General features: G+C 49.4%; 1 protein-coding gene across 10 annotated transcripts in view; it reads right to left on the reverse strand.

The window, feature by feature from the left end:
* Positions 1-13,985, reverse strand: part of MEGF11 (multiple EGF like domains 11) — a 392,757-nt gene extending 378,772 nt beyond the window's left edge. For all 10 annotated transcript variants that reach the window (XR_011568729.1, XM_070796933.1, XM_070796931.1 and 7 more), the window contains exon 1: positions 13,794-13,985. The gene's annotated coding sequence lies outside the window, so the exon portion shown is untranslated. The remainder of the gene's footprint in view (positions 1-13,793) is intronic.
* Positions 13,986-15,305: the final 1,320 nt, after the last annotated feature.

Here is a 15,305-nt window from a genome sequence, read left to right on the forward strand (position 1 = left end):
TCGGAGTGTATTTGTCTCCAGGTCTGATATGACACAGTTGGCTCTGGTCAGAAGCAACTACCATGGAATAAGAAAGTGTCCTCCCTAGCTGCTCCTCCCAGGGTCCCAGCACCTCTACCCACCAACCAATCCCTCTGCTCAAAGGAGGGACAAGCAGAGGTTTCTGAGCTTTCATCCTCCCCTAGTCACCCAGTTTTGAGAGGGAGTCCTGGACCAGAAAGAGTAAAAGCAAACGCAGCAATTGTTAATATAATGACCTTGAAGAGGAGCAACTCCATTTTACCTTGAAAAGTGCAGAACTGAAAGCAGAGTCTATTTAGACAATGCAAATGATATGCATGTAATATGCAAACTCAAATACAAATAATCCAGGGCCAGGCCAGGGCAAAGGCACCCAGTGGCCTCTAGAGGGAGGTAGGGGTGAGTGGACCTGGGCAGTTAGGACCTGGAGTCAGAAGCAGGTGAGGGCTTTGGGTGGGAGCATCTTAGAGGGGACCCAGGTCCATGGCACAGTGAACCTTCCAAACCCCACTCAATCTTCCCGTTGCACCTACATACACACACACACACACACACACACACACACATCACTGTTGTCACCACACCAACACACCATTAAAGTACTCACAACACTCACAGAAACACACATAAACAGACACGCTGCCATGAAACTCTGACACACAGACACCAGTCACTCACGAAGACGCAGACTCACACAGCTACGCACGCCACCACGCCCTTGAAGACAAACGTGGATGGAAGCAGACACAGCAGACACACACTAGTAGACACATACCAACACAGACACAAACACAGAGCACACATCTCCATGCTGACCCAGCACAGCCAGTCTATAAATCTGCCAGGAGAAGAAATCTAGAGGCACTGAATGCCCAGGTGCCCCCTGGTAGCTTGGTGGTAAATAAACCGCCTACCAAGCAGGACACGTGGGTTCGATCCCGGGCTTGGGAAGATCCCCTGGGGAAGGAAATAGCAACCCACCCCAGTATTCTTGCCTGAGAAATCCCGTGGACAGAGGACCTGGCGGGCTTCAGTCCATGGTCACAAAAGAGTCAGACACAGCTGAGCAACTAAACAACAAGAACACCTGAATACCTACTTTGTACCAGGCAAGGTGCAGGAACCTGAAATCCTCATTTGATCTTCACAAAGCAAAGTTACGGAGTGGTGGGCGTGTATAGGCCCAAAGGTGAGCCTATAGGCTCGAGCTTACAGTTAAGTAGCACAAGAGACCCGGCGAGGGAGGGTACCATGGAGCCACCCGTTCCCCTCCCCCAGCAGAGCCTCCCCTGGACGAGAACACAGCCGTCACTACCAGCTCTTCCTCCTCCACCCTGTGGTCCTCCCTAGCCAATGGTTAACCTCTGGCTTCCTCTGAGGCACTCCTGCCCTTCTCCACTCGGCCCTTTCATCACTCTGCCCGGGGTGTGCCCTACCATGCAAGCTTACATTAATTCTGGCCTTTGTATAATCTAATTTGGAGGTTTCCTAGGGGAGGAAGGCAATCATTTCTTTCCATCCAAATGGAATACAAGACTAGATTTTCAGTCTCTGCCTGTCTCAGGGTGAACGTTCACATTAGAAAAATGATGCTTTCCCCCAAAGTATACAAACTTTAAATGCCACTCTGCTCACCACTTCCTACACACACACACACACACACACACACACACACACACACACACACACAGAAAAGGAAATGTGCTTTTCAGAGCAAAAAATGAATAAGATTTCTCACTCTCTATTAAGTCACCATGTCACTTTGGGCAAGTCACCCACCGTCCCAGGGTCTCAATTCCCACATTTGCCTCGTTTGAGAGGTAAGACAAGCTAATCCTCAAGGACCCTCCCTCTCCCACCTTCCATCTCCCTGAGGCTAGTAGTTGCCTCCTCAGTGTTCCCCAGAACTGTCCCCTGACCTTGGGGACTCACTGCTAATGCTGGGATATGAGAAGAGCTAAGGCCTGGGCCCTGCCAGGGTAGGACAAGGTCAGCCACAGTCTCAGAGTCAGGATTCAGCCACCAACCCCGGCCTCTGGCTTGCCTACCTGAGATATCTATGTCCCCTTGGTAGCCTCAGAGGTTCAAAGGGGATGTCAGCTTGTAGCTTATTATATTTTATAATACCTTAAGATATAATAAGGCTGTGATTTCAGAGCAAGCTAGAACAGTTGCAAAATGCCACATTGATGGTTTTGAGTGTATTTTAGGGCCTTGAGCTCTCTTCCCAAATTAATATTCATAGGGACAGGCATGCCATTTATTTGCATATGTAGATTGTTGCTCATTCACTGCAGGATAAAAAAGTTTTGGGGTGTTTTTGTTTATTGTAGTTATTTTAAGCTTGGATGATAAACCAATCAATTTCAGGCAGGGGAAGGGCAGCTTCCAAGGGCAGGAGTAGGTTTTAAAGAATTTTTGATCCGAGGAAAGGCATATCCCAGATACACAGGAGTGAATCATACCGACCCTGACCAATGAGCAGAATCAATTCCAGGACGGCTCTTTCAAGGTCATCCCATTCAGCCCCTACTTCAGAAAGCTTGGCCATCCCACATGGCCCCCACAGGTCCTTGGGAAACCAACCCCACCATTATCACTTAAGGTCACAGTTGAGAGGCAGGCACAGGTTTGAGGTGTGACTTTGGACAAGTCACTTGAGCCCCTGTTTCTGAGGATGGTGACCTGGTTTGCCAAGTTGTTGTAAAATACACACTAGAGAGTAATAGAAATGAATGGTGGTGATGGTCGCATAACATTATGTAGTATTTAATACCAGTGAAATGTACACTTCAAAATGGTTAAGGTAGCAAATTTTATGTTATGTGTGTTTTATCACAATAAAAATAAAAATTTTAAAATAGGACAAACTTGAAAATAAATGCACCCAAAAAGTGCTTGTTAAAGTGTGAAGCCCTAATCAAGGTAGCAGTTGCTAAGATATCTTCTCTCCTGAGGTCACTGGTATCCACTCCTCCCAAGTGCCTTCAGGGAAGGCACCATCTCCTGCTACTGCCATCCACTGGAGGATCTGAGAACCATTATCCCGTCTTTATTGGCTTCACTCCTCTTTTCTGCACCAAATAACACCCTGACGACTCCACCAGAAAGCTGTGAGTCCACTGGGAGAGTCTAGTGTTTCTCAAGTAACTCCAGAGTCCTTGTATTCTGATCACTCAAAGCACCTTGAAACCTGGTGAGGGTCTGTAGGGAGGGGGCAGTGAAGCCTGTTAGCAAGTCAGGGACTCTGAGTCCACAGACCTGCATGGAGTCCAGATGACCCCAATGTCCAATGGGACCTTAACTGCTCAATCTCTCTGAGCTCAAGTTTCACCTGTGCGATGGGGCTAACACTATTCTACCTACCCCTTGAGCCAGTATTGCATAACAAAAGTACCAAACATTTCTATTAGAGGATTGCAGAGCCATCAGCCTCACTTCTAGCATTAACTCTTTCAAACCACTGGGGGCGCTGTTTCGGAGCGCTCAACATTTGTTCTCAAGCCGGAGTTCCTTAGGCACCAAAGCACCATTCTAGTGTTGTGATTTCATTTCAGTGCTCAAGTAGTCATACTCAGTCGGAAGACCCAGCTTTGCATCAGTGTTTGTTGTTGCACTAGAATTAAAGTTCCTTTAATTGTCATGGGCTAAGGCGATGGCACCCCACTCCAGTACTCTTGCCTGGAAAATCCCGTGGACAGAGGAGGCCGGTAGGCTGCAGTCCATGGGGTCGCGAAGAGTCGGACACGACTGAGCGACTTCACTTTCATTTTTCACTTTCATGCATTGGAGAAAGAAATGGCAACCCACTCCAGTGTTCTTGCCTGGAGAATCCCAGGGATGGGGGAGCCTGATAGGCTGCCGTCTATGGGGTCGCACAGAGTCGGACACGACTGAAGTGACTTAGCAGTAGCAGCAGCAATGAGGAAAAAAAAAAAAAAAAAAGTGGCCACCTAATACACAAATGCTTTTGTGCCAAAGTCTGGCCAGATGATCCCTCAGCATGTTGTAAGAACAAACATCCTAGCTAAGAAAAGTACTGGGAGAGCTGAGTCACCACAGGGCATGTGGTGGAGCAAGCCATCAAAACCATGATCATGTCACAAGGGCTGATTTAGTCTTAGCACTATAACAGCATCTATCATGTTAAATTAATATTGTTAATCTGATTGTTAATGGCTTTGTAGTTTGCATTTTAATTTATAAACTTGTTTGAGCACTAAGATTATGTATGAGTTATAAGCCAAAGCTGTTTATGTCTAATTTTTTGTTTATATAGATTTTTAAATATTATATTAATAATTTAAGACAATATTAGAGGTCTGTGGGAAGCATTTTCTCCCTTTAAAATGGAACCATCTGTACATTTCTCAAGTTTTAAAACCATTGGCCTAAAAATTAATGCAGAGAACAACCTGGGGAGTAGATAGAGTCCCTAAAAATCAGGGTTATTGTTCATTTTCTTCTACAGTGGATGGGAAGAGGTGAGTTTGGCTGAGAAGAAACTGCAGTAGGTGAAGGTTAAGTGATTTGCCCAAGGTCACTCATCAACCTTGGATGTCAGGGAAGTCTCAGGAATCTTAGGTAATTTCCTTCCTCCTTCATTCCTGAAGCATATTATTCTACTTTGACTGAACAAGGAAAGCTAATAAGTGACTTTCTCTGCATCCCGGTTCCTCTTTCCCTCACCCCCGAGCAGAGCCAAACTTTTATCTAAGTCCTGAAGAAAGGTAGATTCCTATCCCAGCTCCAAGCAGAGGGTCCAAGCTCAAAGTGACCCAAGGAGGTTCAAAATAAAAGTTTTCCTGTCTATTGTGAAGGGACAATGAATGTGGTATGAAGAAGGTTCCACCCACAGATCTCTGCAGAGCCTGCCCTTTCCCACTGCTGACACCAGCATCTCCCATAGGTAGACACCGAGGCCAGCTTGGGGGTGGCTCCTTGGGAGAAGGACTAAACCAGTTTTGAGGAGGTAGTTTGTTAGAAAGGTGAGACCTACACAGAGCCCAGGTGAAGGTGGGCCAAGCAGCAGGTAATTAAAAGCTACGTTGTGCAGGAGAGAGGTGGGAGTTACAGCAATTCAGGAAAGAGGTAGATTGATGAGAGAGAGCAGAGATGGATGTCCCTAGAAGGCGGGGTGCCACAGCTGAGATGTGAAGATCGAGTGGGACCTGGCTGAGTGGAGGGATGTGCTCATTTCAGCCAGTGGTCACAGCTGTGAGAAGGTGACAGGGTTTCTGAGGCACTGAAGAGGCTAGAGATGGGCGGCCCTCACCTCCTCCCAAGTTCCTCTCCTTCTCTGCACTGCCACCGTCCTGCTTATCCTTGGACTTACCAAGGGAGTTCTCACCTCAGGGCCTTTGCACTTACTATTCCCTCTGCATTACAGGTGCCCCTTACCCCCAGATATCCACATGGCTTCCTTCCTCTCAGTCTCTGCTCAAATGTCACCATTAGAGAGGTCTTCCCTGACCACAATGCATCCCATCACCATCTATGCCCTTTACCTTGCTATTTTTCTTCATTGCAACCGGCACAAAGTATAAAGTATGTTCACTTTTTTACCACCTGTTTCCCCCACTTCAGCACAAACTCATGAAGGCAAGGGCTTTGGTTTGTTCCCTGCTATATTGAGTATGTGATCAATGATCAGTGTCTTCAGAATGAATGAATGAAAGGAAAGAAGAATGCTATAAAGAGTGGAAGAATGCCACTCAGAGCTCCTGGAGGTAGCAGAGACCTCCTTCCTATTGGTAAGTCAGCAGTGTTTTCCTTCCACAGGTAAGACGCAGGAGACACGGAACAGGAGTGGTACCAGGTGAGGGTGGATGGGTACAAAGAGTCAGATGAGGGTAAAGGGAGGGCTTAGGGGTTCAGAAGAGCTGGCTCAGATCCAGCTTGATCCCACTGGCAGAACATTTTTTTTTGCTCTTAAAGGAATCTCAGGATCAGGCTTGAGGGTGCCGGGAAAGATAGTCAAGGTATTAATAAGATGAGGGATCAGGCCTTCCTTGGTGGTCCAATGGTTAAGGATCCACCTTCCAATGCAGGGGACATGGGTTTGATCCCTGGTTGCAGAACTAAGATCCCATACACCATGCGGCAACTAAGCCCGCAAGCCACAACTAGAGAGCCCGTGTGCTGAAACTAAGACTCTATGCAGCCAAATAAATAAATAAAATATCTCTTTTCAAAAAAGTGAGAGATCGAAACAAGACACAACATAACAGGGGGTGGAAGGTCTTCAGGAAAGAGTCATGGTAAATGTCACAGTTTTAAAAGTCCCCCAGCACACAAGAGAGGGCCTGAGTCTCATCAGAGATGAGAGATGGAAGGAGGCAGGGAGACAGAGCAAATGGGAAAAAGAGGCTGGGATAACAGGGCACCCACAGGTCAGGAGAACATCCAGAAGATGTATGAAATGGAGCGTAGAAGAGAGACCTTGACTTCGCCCTCCCTTTGCCTCCCGCTGCTGAGTGAGCCTGGAAGCCACTTAACCTCTCCCAGCCTCCACTTCCTCATCTGTAAAATGATGACCATAATCCCAACCTCAAGGGTGTTTACAAGGCTGAGTTCCAACAGCTCCTAAAAATCACCTAAACTAGTGCCTGGCATACAGCAGGCAGGCATTCATCAAAGTGAGTCTCTTCTCCAAACTGAGGTTAAGGAAAAAAGGGTGAGGATGAACTGACTTTTCAGGTAAATAATCTTATTCCCCTTATTTCTGATTTATTAATTCAATAAATATTCACTGAAGTGCCCTATGTATTACAACTGGATACAAAGAAGGTTTCGCTTTCACCCCATCTCAGACCTTGATGGCCTTACATCCAATTGGGAAGATGAGGAACATTGCAATAAAATGCTGAACAATGACCCCAGAGTGTATTGTTAAGTATCAAATTTGTGCTGTCAGCAATAACTGCTACAGAAATTCAGGGGAAGGAGAGACGGATGCTTCGCGATCACTATGGGCTCTGGTGGTCCGGGATGGTCTAATGAGGATGCAGCTCTAACCCTGGCCTTGAAGGAAAGGGTGGTTTGACTTAAACTCAGAGAAAGGCAGAACTTGAAGCAGAGTCGGACGTGACAGTGAGCCACGCCACCAGGAGAAAGGACGCAGGCAAGTTGTGGAGATTTACAGGGGTCTGTTGAGGAGTTTGGGCTTCATCCAGCGAGTACTATGGGGAAAAATGTAAGGTAATGAGTGGATAAAAATTACATTTGGGGATGACCTGAAAGAGGGAGATATGAGAAGCTGCAAAATAGTACCTCAAGCAATATGTGTCTGCAGCACGGATTCTAGGCTCATCACCACCTCTGTACTCGAATTAGTGACCATTCTATTTGCCGAACACCATAGAATGCTCCTGTAGGAGATTTGATGCTCCTCCTACCATGGTTGGCCTGCGAGTCCCAGTTGTTGCTTTATTCTCTGGTCATTTGTCCCCATGACCCCAAGGCACTATGGCTTGGGGCTGGGAGATCAGAGCAGGAGGCTACTGCCATCACCCAGCATGAGATAGAAAGAACCTGCACAAAGGGAGCATCTCATGCCAGAAAGGAGGACTTATATTCAAGAAACATAATGAAGAGAAAAGAAAGTCCATGCTTTAATAGTTGAAATAGAGGGAGGCAGGCATCAGAAGTGTTGCTAAGGTTTTAAGCCCAAGCCTCTGGGAAGACGGTGCTGCCAACAACAAGAATGAAGAATCCAGAAGGGCAGATGGCTTGAGAGATGGGAAGACATTAGATTCCACTTTAGGCATGTAGCCTTTATGATAGCAGCCAGATATCCTAATAATAATAGTATCTAATCAGCAACTAGAATGTATGAAGAGTTGGAGACTGATGGGCCGTTCAAAGGAGTGGAAACCAGGAACTGTCGACTGGCAAGGAACTCACTGTGACTGCCTCCCAGAGCTGCTGACTATATTCGGATTGTCAAAGACAGAAAAGAGATCAGAACCCAGCTTGGCTTAAGGTCCCATTTCGCCACCGAGAAAAGCAAAGCAAGAGGCAGTACAGTAAGCTGGGCAGAAGCTCATGACCCATCCATACCAAGATGCTGGAGTTCCAGTGTGCACTATGAACCACCTCCTCTAGGAGGTCTTTCTAACTTCTGTGGCTCCCACTGATGTTATACTCCTCATACCATGGTTGGCCTGCAAGTCCCAATTATTGATTTACTCTCTTGTTCTGTTCTCTGATTATTTGATAGTCTACATGGTCTAGACCTTACAAGTCTGCCACACTAGATTATAATTCTTGGACATCAGAGATCAAATCTTCAAATAACTTTCTACTTCTTACATACTAATCAAGTGCAGTTATTGAGTTAAATCATATCTAGTTTCCCAATACATTCCCATTACACAGATGAATGAACTGAGACTCAAAGAAGTAAAATACTTTGCTCAGAGTCACAGGGCTAAGAAGGAGTACAGAAAATTAAAACCCAAGTCTTAAATGCTATAGCAGGCATTGTTGGTTGCTCCTTTCTTTTTTCCAAAAGCATTCTAATTTTTTTCATCTCGGAGACTCAACAAATCAAGATTATTCTAAACCAGTTATGGTGGTCTCCTTCCCTTGCCTGTGGTTGGCTTATGCATGGACATGTGACTCACAATTGAGCCAGTGAGACTTGAGGGAAAGTCTACTGAGCCTTCTGGTAAAGGTTCCCCTCCTGCCTTTTCTGCCTCTGCACATAATCGTAAGGGTGTAATACCTGGATTTGTTACAGCCAACTTGTGACCTTGAGACCAAGAAATGATGAAAAGAATTTGTATCTTTGATGATGTATTGAACCACTGAAAGAACTAAGCTTGGGGCGGACAGCCCGCATCTGTTGTAGTAGGAGATGCTAAGGCAGAACTGTTTCAGCCAGTTGAATTCAGGTTTTTTGCTCTGTGCACCCCTGACTGATACCCACACCAATCAAGGGCTTTAGTCACTACTACCTGAGCTAAGCATCACTGGAGATACATAACAAGTAAAATCCTGTGCCTTGCCCTTACTGTGCCTGTCCCAAGATTGCACCTTCAATATGTGTTCAATCTATATTTGATTAATTGATTCTCCCTTTGCTCATCAGTTATCTTTCTTCCCTTTACTCAGCTTCACTGATTGTCTTTAAGTTTCAGCTTCCATTTGCACTGTGGTCTCAACATTTCTACCAGATCCTTCCCCATCACCTCCCCCCACCTCCAAGGATCAAGCCAAGAGCAACGGACTCACGCTTCGCCCACAGAGACCATCACCGAAAGTCCGCGTTCCTAAATATTTGTTCTTTGAAATGTCTTTCTCAATTAGATCTCACCCAAATGTTTGAGAGTCAGGCTGAATTCCAACTTTCTGCTCCAGAACAGACATGTTGAGCCTGCATAATTACTGCAGCCAGCTTTATTTGCTATAAAAACATGGATTTTTTTTTTTTTTGCTCCTTCTCAACTGTAAAATAATCAATAAATAGAATCCAGATGAAAAATGCCAGCATTTAGGAGAACAACTCTTTTATGATTCTTTTCTTTTGGGTCTAATTAACACATTGGGGATAAAATGTGTTGATACACTTGCCCAACCAGCTAAGGTGAAACAAACTCTGCTGAGATACAGCTTCACATCAGAGACACAGGTGAAACAGACAGTTTCAAAACATTATGAAATGTTCCACAAACATCTGTAAACCTGTGAGGTGGACTTCCTCCAATGCCTCTCTGTTCAACTATTCAACTTTTTCTTTGTCCCCTATGAACACATTACATAGATACTGTCAAATGAAACACAGATACTCCCATTAGCAGGAGAAGCAATCTCCCTGACTTTCTTTTAAATGAAGAAGACATGCCTCTTTGGACAATGACCACTGGGGCCATGAAAGTTTCATGAAGGGCTCTTGGAGTGGATGATATCTTTTCAATTATATCAGTGCTAAAATAAACCCCCACAGAGCCACAGGGCATCGAGTCTACATCCCAACACAGGACACCTATTTATTCCCTAATTAAATTGGATATATTCTCTCTGTATATGAACTGATGAAAATATTCTTTTAATTCTATGGTCTCCTGGTGGGTAAGGGGGAGGGAATCATCCCTAGGCAAATTCATGGAGTTCCTAGAGCTAAATCACAGTCTTTGTTCCAGGCTCCCTCACTGCATCATCTCAGGAAAATCACTCACTTTCCCTTGTTCTCACACAGTAGTTCTTTCATTGTGGTCCTGGGGCCAAGAGCATCAACATCACCTGGGAACTTGTTAAAAATTCAAATTACTGGGCCCACTCTGGACCTGCCGAATCAAAAATTCTGGGGGTGGAGCACAGCAATCTGTGTTCAAGCAAGCATGCTGCATTGAAGTCTGAGAAGCACTGGTCTACAAAACAGGAAGGAAAGAGCATTATTATTATATATTATTATTGAATCAGGGATAAGGGATACCTGGACTTTTCAGAGCCTGGGCTCCTTTCTGAATAACTGTCTCAAACTGCAGAGTAGGGCTCCATTTACCCATCTGTACAATGGGGCTACAGTGTTCACCAAGAAGCTGTGGGTGCTAGAATTTAAGAAGTATGTGGTTACCTGGCACCAGTCTCTATGGATACCTAGCAAGATCATGGTTGCCAATACTCAACAGCTCCCTCCCACCATACTCTGACTGGCAGAAGCTCTGCAGAGCAGTCCTCCAATGCCACATCTAAGGTCATCACTGCAGCTGCCTCTGGGTTACCCTTGGCAACCAGGAGCCAGAGTCATGGTCGCCCACAGAATTTTGAAATGCCATAGCCAGTAGCCTCAAGCCTTCTTACCTCAGAGCCTTGAACCACCAGAGAGGAGGCTCAGGATTATTCTGTTCTATTGTCCCGTTTCAGCAATTCTTCAGACATCGCTTATATTTGCCCCCACTCTACATCTAGACTTTAAGCCTGAGAATGACACCTAGAATGCCAGCCTCGTGAGGTATGGGACTCTGCCTGGCTGGTTCATGGCTGTCTGCCCAGTGCCTGGCACAAAGTAAGAGCTCAAGAACTGTTTATTGACTAAACTTTCCTAGCACAGTAAATGCCCTGCCCATAGTAAGTCCAATCATAAGCCCCAAACCTTCAAGTACCCAAAACTTATGTTTGGAAAGGGGCAAAGAAACTATATCAAACCCCAGAGAACAAGGAGAAAAGGGAAAAGGAGAAGCAAGGGCCTGAATATTTCCCAGCTGAAGCCAGAACCCTTGGCTCTATGGGCACTCAGCCAATTGCTCACCTTGGATCTGGAACTAGAAGACCTCTGGGCCAGGGTTTTTTCCCCGGGCAGAGGGGGATGTCTTTTGTTTTGCATATTAGAATCCTTCGGCGGGAGAGGCGGGAGCTGAAGGATGATAAGACATTGACCACAGGTTCTGGGCATGAGTTCTAAGCAGTGGGTCTTCTAACTGCCTTCCTGTCTCTCACTCAAAGGCCAGTTCTCACGGGTCCTGACTCTGCTGTCTTTTGACCAAACGCTTAATAAGAGCTTTTTTACCCTCTCAGGACTCCAGCCTCGTGCCCATGCCAGGGTGATCCTACTCCCTCAATTAGAAATCTACCCAAGGCTCAATTCCAAACCCTTCTTTCTCCAGGGAGCACCCTAGCCCTCCCCCTCCAAACAGTGACTTCACCTGGGAAGCCTGTACTCCCTCCCTTGGCTACGAGATAGTGACTACTCTTTCCCTGTAGACTGCACATTTGGGGACTGGGCAGAGTCTTAAGAGCTCCCTTTACCCCCCAAACTTCAGTGCAGGCATAGGATAGATATTGGACCAACTGTCACCTAAGTGATTTGTCCTGAGGGATGATTGAAGCATAGCACCTAACAAGAGACCAGCCCTCTGCCTCTAACATCACACACACACAGTCCCGCAGCCTGCAAAGGGCTTACACTTGCCCCGTGCTGACAAAGTGGTAAGGACAGCACAGAGTGATGGGGGCGGGGAATTCCTGAATGAGAAGTCCAGAGACCCGGTTTACCGTGCCCTTACACCCTTAGCTAGCTATAAGCGAATATTTTCAACTTCTCTGGGCCCTCGTTTGCAGATCTGTGAATTGGGAGGAAGAGGTGGAGACTGCAGGCGTGGATCTTGAATTTCTAGAGGCTTAAAAAACGTGTGAGCAACGCAGAGAGCGGTATGCGCACTAGGGGAAACCCGCCGAAGGAGCTGAGGATGGGGTGCTCTTAGACGGTGGATTCGACGCCCTCGGGGACCCCGCCCAACTGGCAGGGGACAAGGGCCGAGGGACCCTCGCCAAAAAAACCCCAGCTCTCAGTCCCACTAAACAGGCTCTAAACCCTTCAAAAGAACCTCTCCAACAGCAAGCACTCCAACAAAGAGGGCTGCGAAGCCCGGGTCCCGCTAGCTCCGCGGAAGCCGAACTGGGTTGAGTCCAGCCTCCTGGACTCCGGGAACCAGACGCCTCGCGCCCCGGGCAGCTCCGAAAGCCGACTCGCGAAAGCCTGTGCTCGCCGCCACCTGGCCGGAGCATTAACCCCTGCTTTCCCGGCAGAGCGCAGAAGGGGCGCTGATGTTCGGGCACGAGTACCCTGGCCAGAGCGAGCTGAGATGGCCCGGAGCCCAAACCACCCAAAGGCCTCCTCCAACCTGCCCTAGGCCTCGTTCTTTGCAGTGCCGGGGGGATGGAGCGGGAGATCCTAAAGCGGAGACAGTTCTAAATATTTTTCTAAAGAACACGACCACATGAGAGGGAGTCAGACCAGCCTCGCAGCGCGTGCTAGCGGGGACGGATCCCGAGAAGCGGCTACCCTAGGATGGAACTCGGATGTCCAGGTCGGGAGAAAGAACCGGGGCTCGAAGAACGGTCAAGCCAAGGCTCCGCGCTCCCAGGTTCCAGTCGAGGGGGCGGCTCCGTCCCACACATGAATGTTTGACTCCAGAGAGGAACGGTTTTGCATATTTTTCGTCGTATTTTTTTTTAAGCAAATCAGGAAAATAAACGAAGTGCAGGGGGGAAGCGTCTGCGTCTGCTGCTCCAAGGGGCCACAACCACCAACCATCCCCATCTCCAACACCACCCTCCAAGGCTAGACGACAAGTTGGGAACTTCCGCACCGCGCTCCAGGCGCGCACTGGTAGTGATTCGCTTCTCAACTTCGGGATGTGGGGTCACAGCCGCGGGCAGTAGAGACCTCCGGGGTCGGGCGTCCGCGAGCTCCCCGAAGAGAGTCGGGACTCCAGGACGAGAAAGGAAGGAAATAGACGTTCGGTTTCGCGCCTCCAAAAAGCAAAAGTGCGCATGGCACCAGCCTGGGCTCGGCTACATGTAGCTAGGCGCAAGGCTAGCCACCGCGGGGGATCTGGCAGCGCCTCGCAGGCTCTGCGCGCGGAGCTCGGCGCGCCCGGGGCCGCTCGGAGGTGGGAGTCCCCAGACTTAGAGACGGGCAGGCGCCCTCCCCGGGACTACCGCGCCGTGCCGCTGCGCTCGGGTCTTCCCCGGCCGCCTGTGCTGCGTCCCGACTGCGGACAGAGAGCCCGCGCCTGCCCGCGCCGGGGCGCCCCACGTCCTGCCCGGACCCCTGGCATTCTATCCACACTCACCTTCTCCCGCACCGAACTCAGCTTCCGCAGCCCGGACCCCGGCTGAGCACCGGGGATCCACGGGGCCAGTGGAAAGTTAGTCGAGGGGATGCAAAGCCCCCTCCCCGGGATCAGGACCCCCCAACCCCCGGCCCCGTGTGCCCCCAGCGCTCCACGGCTCCGCGTCCTCGCCGTCCCCGCCCAGCCATCTACCTGCTTCGCGGCCAGCCCGGGGCTCAGCCGGCCAGTTGCGGTCCTGTCCTCCGGAGCCCGAGCCGCGCCGGAGCGCCGGGCTAGGAGCCGGAGCTGCTGGCAGTCCAGAGCCGGCGGGCGAGCGGCGGGAACGGCGAGCGAGAGAGCGAACCGGCGGGCGGCTGGAGCCGCGGCTGCTGCTGCCGCCACCGAGCCAGCCCCCACCCGCTCCGTCCCTCGGCCCCTCCCTCCCTCCTTCCCTCCCAGGCTCCCTCCTCCCTGTTCGCGGCTCCCTCCCTCCCCCCACCCCCACCTCCTGCCTCGTTTTTTTTTCCTTCTCCCTCTTCGTTCCTTTCCGACCCTGCGCTCTCGATCTCGCTCGCTTGTTCTTTTTCCTCTTTCCGTCTCTCTCTCTCCAGCTTTCCTTTGGTTTCCCTTTTCTCTGACTCAACCTTTCCTGACCTCTCTTCTCACTCCCGCCAACAACCCCCCTACATACACAGCTTTCCCTTCTTTCACCTTTTCTCTCCGTTTCCTCTTCTCTCTAACCCCTTTCTATCTCTTTTCACTGTTTTTTCCCTCCTTTTAACCTTTTCCCATCTTTAGCCTCCTCTCTCATTCCTACTCAGAGTGGCCTGCCAGGCGCCTCAGTCTTTGAGCTCAGGTCGGGGAACCCCACCCCCTGGAGCGGGGAAGCCCCCGCGGGGAAGCCCCCGCGGGGAAGCCCCCGCGGGTCGTGCTGTTAACCAGCTGAGGAAGGAGAGAGAGGGACGAGCCAGGGCCAGAGTCGGGGGCTTAAGAAACAGCTGGGCCGGGGGGAAGGCTAGAAGGCCAAGAACTCAAGACGGTCAGGACTCTTAGCCGCGCTGAGCAGTGCTGGGTAAGGAAACAGACCCAGAGAGAAGAGGGCAGGGACTCGCCTTGCTGAGGTCTACTCCAGAGGCAAGGCCTAGATCGTCACTGCTCCGGGGTCTGGGAAGGTCTCCTCTACTGACCCCCAGAAAGGGGGGAGCGGGGAGGGGACGGGCCGCCAGAGGCCATGCACTCCTTCCAGCCTCTCTGCCTGGTCCAAGCTCCCAGGGCCACGAGGACAAAGCCTTCTTCCTCCAAGAGCACCTTTGGCCACTTCACTGCCCCCAGCATTCTTAGGGGGTCTAAGCCAGGCAGAAGGGGAGGTCCTGGTTTGCAAGTGACAAAGCCCCTTCTTCCCACCCACCTCGTCTTCAAGCAATGGGGAACTTAACCAACCACTCCTGCTTATCAGGGAGAGAGTAGCCGCAAGGTGCTTTCCTGGTGCGGTTTGTCTCTTTCTGTCCTTGAACTACAACAGACCAGGAAGGCCCAGACGAGGGAAAGGTGCTGTACACCCCTCAGGAGATTGCTTTATTATTATTTATTTATTTATTTTGCGGCATGTGGAGCTTCCCTGACCAGAGAGCAAACCCACACACCCCATGAAGTGGAGGCAGAGAGTCTTAACCACTGGACCACCAAGGAAGCCCCAGGAGAATAAGAGTGTGTGTGTGTGTGTGT

The sequence above is a fragment of the Bos indicus genome, chromosome 10 (assembly GCF_029378745.1).
Source record: "Bos indicus isolate NIAB-ARS_2022 breed Sahiwal x Tharparkar chromosome 10, NIAB-ARS_B.indTharparkar_mat_pri_1.0, whole genome shotgun sequence".
Taxonomy (NCBI): domain Eukaryota; kingdom Metazoa; phylum Chordata; class Mammalia; order Artiodactyla; family Bovidae; genus Bos; species Bos indicus.